The sequence below is a fragment of the Magnolia sinica genome, chromosome 7 (genome assembly GCF_029962835.1).
Source record: "Magnolia sinica isolate HGM2019 chromosome 7, MsV1, whole genome shotgun sequence".
Taxonomy (NCBI): Eukaryota; Viridiplantae; Streptophyta; class Magnoliopsida; order Magnoliales; family Magnoliaceae; genus Magnolia; species Magnolia sinica.
In genome coordinates, this window is record NC_080579.1 from 81,719,088 (window position 1) to 81,726,326 (window position 7,239).

At 40.9% G+C, this 7,239-nt stretch overlaps 1 pseudogene; it reads right to left on the minus strand.

Moving 5' to 3' along the window:
- Positions 1 to 951: 951 nt before the first annotated feature.
- LOC131252153 (peroxygenase-like) lies at positions 952 to 6,908 on the minus strand (annotated as a pseudogene).
- Positions 6,909 to 7,239: the final 331 nt, after the last annotated feature.

Here is a 7,239-nt window from a genome sequence, read left to right on the forward strand (position 1 = left end):
GAATGAACAATTTAAAGACATGTAAATGATCCTATTCATCGCATGTGTAATGTAAAAGATTTGAGGTCATGTTTGTACTGTGAAAACCATTTATACAATGAGATGTACAGTGAATGGAGAGAACACTTCAAAACCACTTTTAGATTTCAAGTATTTCAAGCCTTTAATCATATCATATTTTCCCTTATGGGACCAGCCCTAGCCCCAAACATGTGGAGTGAAGGGCACCGCTTCTGCCTTTTTAGCCTGCCTAGGGTTAGGTCTTTTAAGACCTAAGTCTAAGATTGGCCTAACCCTAGCCAGGCCATAGCTCAGCCCATTGTCACGTCTATCATTGAACTTTTAAATTCTAAAATTAACTTATTTTTATGTATCTAAACAAGTCCTCATTAGCTCAATTTATTTTGGAATTCAGATCATCTGTTTACAACAAATAAAAATTAATGTAGCAGTGACCACAATTAGCTCAATTTATTTTGGAATTCAGATTATCCTGAAGACTGCAATTAATGTAGCAGTGACCACAATGTCAGTGGCGTAAACCAATTACAATGTAAAATAAAAAAATTTTATTTGTGACAAGTAAAAAATTATTTATTTTAATACAGTGTTTATCTACATGTAAGAAGCTCAAATTAATATTTAAGCAGATGGCCGTATGTTAACTATCCATGGACCCTCTCTATCCTACCAGCGTTTGATTAGTGTGGGACATCTGAACCGTGCAAAACCTGGCACCACCATGATGTTTATCTAACATGTGGAAAATTGTGGCCTGCCTGATGGGTGGACCATCCTAATGTTTACATCAAACGATCTCCATGGTAATAACTTAGCATGCATTTGGTAGGGACAGACTTCCAAGCACACCCCTATTTCAAAAGGGAATTCCAAAATTCCCATTTTGAAATACAAATCGGGATTCCTGCCTGCATTATTGCAAATAGGAGATGTCAACAAAGTTTTATTTTTCAAGTACATATCTAAAAGTTTATCAATCCAAATCTAAAAAGGTTCACGGTTGTGATCACTGGTGGCCCTCCCTAATGCATGTGGACCCACCATGCCATTTATGCCCTCTTGCGGCCCGAAGCTCTCTCCTTCTCTAGCCGTTCAAAGAGGGTCCCATCATAGACGGCTCTGATGGTTTCTCTGTGCAGCAATCCCTTCTCATCCTTTCCCAAAATGTAAAGAAGCTTCCATTCTGTCCAGCTCAGTATCCTGCACATGATCACACCATTAGCATGACAAGTAGTGTGGCACGCGTGTGACAGATCATGGCCATTCATCAGGAAGGATCCACCTTGCGCTTGCACTGCCCAATAACATCTGAACCGTCCAGTCATCGAATATAGGTGCGTGTTCCACCTGCTGAGAGGACTGGCCCGATTTTTGGCATGGCCATGTTTTGCAGTTGGTCCCACTTGATTAATGGTATGGATCTGTTATATGTGTGGCACTTTGGCACGTGTGTGCTATGAATGTCCTCTTCAATTTGATACATAAATACCATCCAAATTCCATGTTCCATTTCTGTGAATGGACGATATTTCATCATCATATTCCGTCCATTGAATAGGAAGATTTTATAACCAAGCATTAGATGGCCACCAATCAGACGGTTAGGATCGTCGGATCACATCAGCATAATATTTGTAATATGCACCATAGTTTAGATTGGTTTACATGTCTCCTACATTGGATATATTTCTAACAATTTAGTGAATTACAGGGAGGCAAATAGTCTAGATAGTGAACATAGGTCGTTTACAAAGTGAACCATGAATTCTGGCCTGAACCCAACATGGACCCACTATTGCTTTGTGGCTCAATCATGGTTTTAAGACTAGAACGAGTCCTTCAGGATGGAATGATTCTAACCTTTCAATCATGGATGGGTCCATGTTCCTAAGAACATGGCTCAACCATCAAAGGCTTGAAATATTCCATTCTAGGAAAGTTTTTGGATGTCACCTATCCATGGTCAGCCCCATCATATGAACCGTTTGGATCATTAATGCATGTGTCCAAATGCACAGAATCCTCGACATATAGTATGTATTGGGCCTGGCCCATGTGAAAGCCCAACTAAGGTAAATAAGCTCTAATCTCCTTTATTAGAAGAAAAACAAAGATAAAAAAAGATAACACCTACCATCCATTAAAGTCCGTAAGATTGCGATTAGCTCTAAGCATCGTACTAAGTTCTTCCGATGTTAATGCATCCGGGTGTGTAGTAGAATACTTGCTGAAAATAGAGCATCGAATTTCGACGGTTCAAACTTGTCCATCCGAAGAAAATCATTGAGATGATCTAAGCAATGGATGAAACACAATAATTACACATGATTAAGGTATAAGATTGAGAAAAAGACCTTCCTTCTGTGTTATAAGACTCTGAGTCACTTCCATGCTTGCACCTATGGATGTTCTTGATGTAGATGGGGAGTAGGAGGGAAGGTAGATATCCCTAGAAATGTTGTAATTATTTTAAGTAGTTGTGATTAGTGATGGACAATTGTCCATTAATGCTTTTTCCCATTTGTACAAGTGGGGCCTATGGACTAGTGATTGAAAGCGTAGATGTAATGCCACTTATTAATGCATGGTCTTTTTCACATCTGTGTTAAGTAGAGTGGATTATGGGATATCGGGGCACATACAGTAGTTCATGTGAGGTAGGTGGCTCATGTGATACGAAACCCATGTGAGGTGTGGCCCACGAGTGAGGTTAGGTCGCACATACAACAGTTCATGTGAGGTAGGTGGCTCATGTGAGACGAAACCCATGTGATGTGTGGCCCACGAGTGAGGTTAGGTCGCACATACAGCAGTTCATGTGAGGTAGGTGGCTCATGTGATACGAAACCCATGTGAGGTGTGGCCCACGAGTGAGGTTAGGTCGCACATACAGCAGTTCATGTGAGGTAGGTGGCTCATGTGATACGAAACCCATGTGAGGTGTGGCCCACGAGTGAGGTTAGGTCGCACATACAGCAGTTCATGTGAGGTAGGTGGCTCATGTGAGACGAAACCCATGTGAGGTGTGGCCCACGAGTGAGGTTAGGTCGCACATACAGCAGTTCATGTGAGGTAGGTGGCTCATGTGATACGAAACCCATGTGAGGTGTGGCCCACGAGTGAGGTTAGGTCGCACATACAGCAGTTCATGTGAGGTAGGTGGCTCATGTGATACGAAACCCATGTGAGGTGTGGCCCACGAGTGAGGTTAGGTCGCACATACAGCAGTTCATGTGAGGTAGGTGGCTCATGTGATACGAAACCCATGTGAGGTGTGGCCCACGAGTGAGGTTCGGCTGAAGACCTAACGCATAGGATGTGGGTCCTACATTATGAAATAAAAGAATTAATTCGCCACGCCTTATCAATTTAAGCTTTTAGCGCAAATGGTTAAGTTATCCACTTTCAAAGTTCTATAAGAAGTTTCCACCCTCATAAAGAATGTTGGCCCACTGTTGACTATTAATTTCACTACCATTTTAAAATGGTGATACAAATTCAACCGTGCACTAAAGCAGAGTTGTACAAAAATCAAGACCGTTTAAATCATGGGCCCATTTATTATGAAAAGAAGCATGACCCAAAAGGGCAATCCACTCTTTTACTTGTAGTTGTGATTGCTTGATTAGTGCAATTTTAGACATACGCTCCATCCACAATGTGCCCAAAAAATTGGATGGTCTAGATAGCCCTACATGAGTGTCACATGTGAGGTGGATGAGCCAGAATAGTGATGACCTATAATACTGTGGAGATTGACTATTAAAATCGGGTTGGGTCCAATGCAGGTCTGGTACCCATTAACAGAGCTACTTTAGATCCAATATGCATCCAATACCAATGGTTTCAGGATTTATGCACTTTTGGGATGGGTCCAAACCATCTGTAATCTATACCGTTGGTCTGTTGCATCCCACCATGGATGGACAATTCCCCAAATATCTTCTCATTAGCGCAACCATAGCCATTCCTTTTGTCACTTACAAGTACATGGTTCACATTCAACTAAAGGAAGTTGAAAGATTGATGGCTAGGATCTTCCAATGTAGTAAGTATAAGAACTCTATTTAGTGAGCCTCACCGATCAAAGGTCTACATTGTCATACAGTTGAACTGGATGATTGAGTAAACCAGTGGGCCCCACTTCAGTGATGCGCTGCGCAATCTATCTAAAAAAGACTCATTCGGGATCATAATGGTTCTTGTAGCTCATATGGATTTAGAGTTACATCAGATGGATGTAAAGACTGCATTTCTCAATGGGGATCTAAATGAGAATGTATACATGTTGCAGCCCGAAGGTTTTTTAGTTACTGGCTCAAAACATTTGGTTTGCAAACTTAAGAAGTCCATTTATGAGTTGAAACAGGTATCGCGACAGTGGTACCTTAAGTTTCATGAAGTAATTTCCTTATATGGCTTTGTAAAAAACACTGCAGATAAATGCATCTACATTAAAACCAATGAGAGTAAGTTCGTTATGATGATTTTGTATGTTGATGACATTTTGTTAGCTAGCAGTGATACCAGTGGTTCATATTCAACTCAAGGAAGTTTAAAGATTGATGGCTAGGATCTTCCAATGTAATAAGTATTTCAGGCATGGTCCATCAACAACAGGGCCAAACAGAACAATGGTCCAGATTACAGAAGCTTGGGCCCTACTCTTCTGGAACTGAAAACTACTCACAGGGAGGGTACTGTAGCTAAGAACAAGGTTGAGGAGCACTGCAGCCATGCTTGAAAGGATTAAACCACAGCCGATAGCTCGAAACCCTATACCACAAAGTAAAACTTTGATGAGTCCAAACACGCGCGTGCACGTGCGAGGAATGCTAAGGCGATCCACTGGCTTGGACCATTCATCATTCAAGGCCTCTGTAAACATGGGCTGGCCCACCAATCAGACAGGCCACGTGTGTACGTTGGTTACAGGTTGTTGGTCAATTTGTCGATGTGGACCGTCTAATTTTTGGGACAGTGAAATTCATGGTCGTACGGACGTGATGAATGGAACAGATCTTACACACGTGCCAATTCCGAACTTGTGTGTCGCGAATCACCTCTTCAATTGATCCTCAAGCAAATATCACACACAACAAGGTTTAAGCTTCCTTAAAATAAATAATTAAAAATAATTAAAAATAATTTTTAAAAAAAATTCATACCTTGGAATGTCTCCCACGGATAGATAATTCCATCTTTATTTCTATCAAAGAAAGATGCATGTTGTTGGAGCACACTCATGTTGTTGTGATCATGACCATCCGACCCGTTTGGATGGGCCGGATCAGCGGCTACAATTGCTCGAGCCAGATCTGATAATAAATGGGACACAAATAGGCGAAATTTTATGTCAGAATTATGAAAACATCATGGACTAATTGAGGACCAGTAAAAAAATCTAATGGGGCTGTCAGCGGGCATGGGCCTACTGAATCTTGCACCTGAGGCTGAGATCACCTAGGGCCCATGAAACATGCCCCTAGCCCACTCTTGACTATTACGCACGGACTGGGCCTGAGTCCGGCCCGAGGCCCAAAAACTCACCTCTATGCAAGATTTCTGCTTGTGCCCATCATTGTAGGGCTGTCAATGGGCTGTTCCAGCCCGTAGGCTTTTCTGCTGGGTGGGTCTTTCGGCCAAGTTTGTCCACATCTTTTAGATCCATGAGGTGGGCTTTGACCTGAACCTAACTAGAACTAGGCATCAAGTTGAGCCAGACTGAGATAGGGATTACCCGACTTGATCCGGTTTTGATATAGGCCTGACCTAAACTCGACCTGTACCAAGTTCAGCATTCTTGACCCAGTCCAAGTTCAGGTCTACCATGGACTAATCCGGACCGAGTCCAACCCTGACCCAGACAAAAGTATCGAGTCAAGTCGGGTGGAGTGAGTATCCATGGGCTGAAATCACAACTCAAAACCTAGGTGCACTTGTCAGAATTGCAGCCTCTCCATCAACTACAAGGCATCTCATATCTGAAATGTCAAATCTGAGTTATATATATAATCTATTATTTTTAAGAAATGTTCCTGAAAATTTAGGATTTTACCAAATGATACCTCTACAAACAGAAATACTTTTTGAGTGGTAATATTAACGTAGTGCCAATTATATAATATTTTTAAAAAGAAAAAAGGAAAAAATAGGAGGTGGAAAAGTAAAGAATTGTGGGCTCCATATGATATTTGTATAATATCCAACTTGTCAATAGATATAATCAGTCCTGATATTTAGAAGAATGGACGAATTTGATCAATCTAAATATAGATAAGCCACACTATTAAAAAAATATATACATTAATAAAACCATATAAATGTACGTGCAACCCATCTGGTGATTCGATCAGATAGCTTCTTTTTTTTCACGTGAGTATCATGCATGTTTGACCGGCAGGAAGTTTACTCATGTGCCAAGAATGTACCAGTCACCCCATGATCCAGTGATCCATACCATTGATCTGATTAGCCCAGCTATAAAACGTGGGCCCACTGGCTTGGAAGATCCTAATCTTTCAATAACTGGCCCACACATGGACAGTTAACAAAAAATCAGCAATGATGCAGAATAAAGGCTGAATATTGAATGAGTAGGATTTCGATCGAATCTGGAAATTTTGTGGGGCATCACTAATATGCAGGGCCTCTCATCTTAACGGCTCAGATCACCAGATCATGGGCACCACCATTACAGACTCTATCTAATTCCAGCTAAAAAAAGGTAAACATCGAAACACCAAAATAAAAAAATCAAAGGAAGAAAGTACATGGCTGAGGCATCTGGTCCTGAAGATTGAGATTGAGCTTGCGTTCTCTTGTAATCGGAGCATTTGCAGCATAGGTTTGTAGCGACAGGTCTTCTGATGATGAAGCCATTTGCATGATACAATCAAACAGCTAGGCCCTCATGTCCTTTATATACAACTTCTGATTCCTGATAATTGTAATCTCCTCCCTCTAGCTTTCGTTATTGCAATTTCCTCCCTTTCCCGGTAGAGGTAAAAAGAACTTTCAACTAATGATAAAAATACCCTCCACCTTGAGAGTTCGTTTTTTCCGTGTGCGTGTGTAAGTGTTTACTATTTTCAATAAGTTTCTTATTTTAAGAAAGTATACTATTTCAAGAAAATTATAGGTTTATTGTTTAGGGCTTGTATAAATCATATGAGAGGGGTTTCTAAATAAATTTTCACCATTAATATGATTTCTACT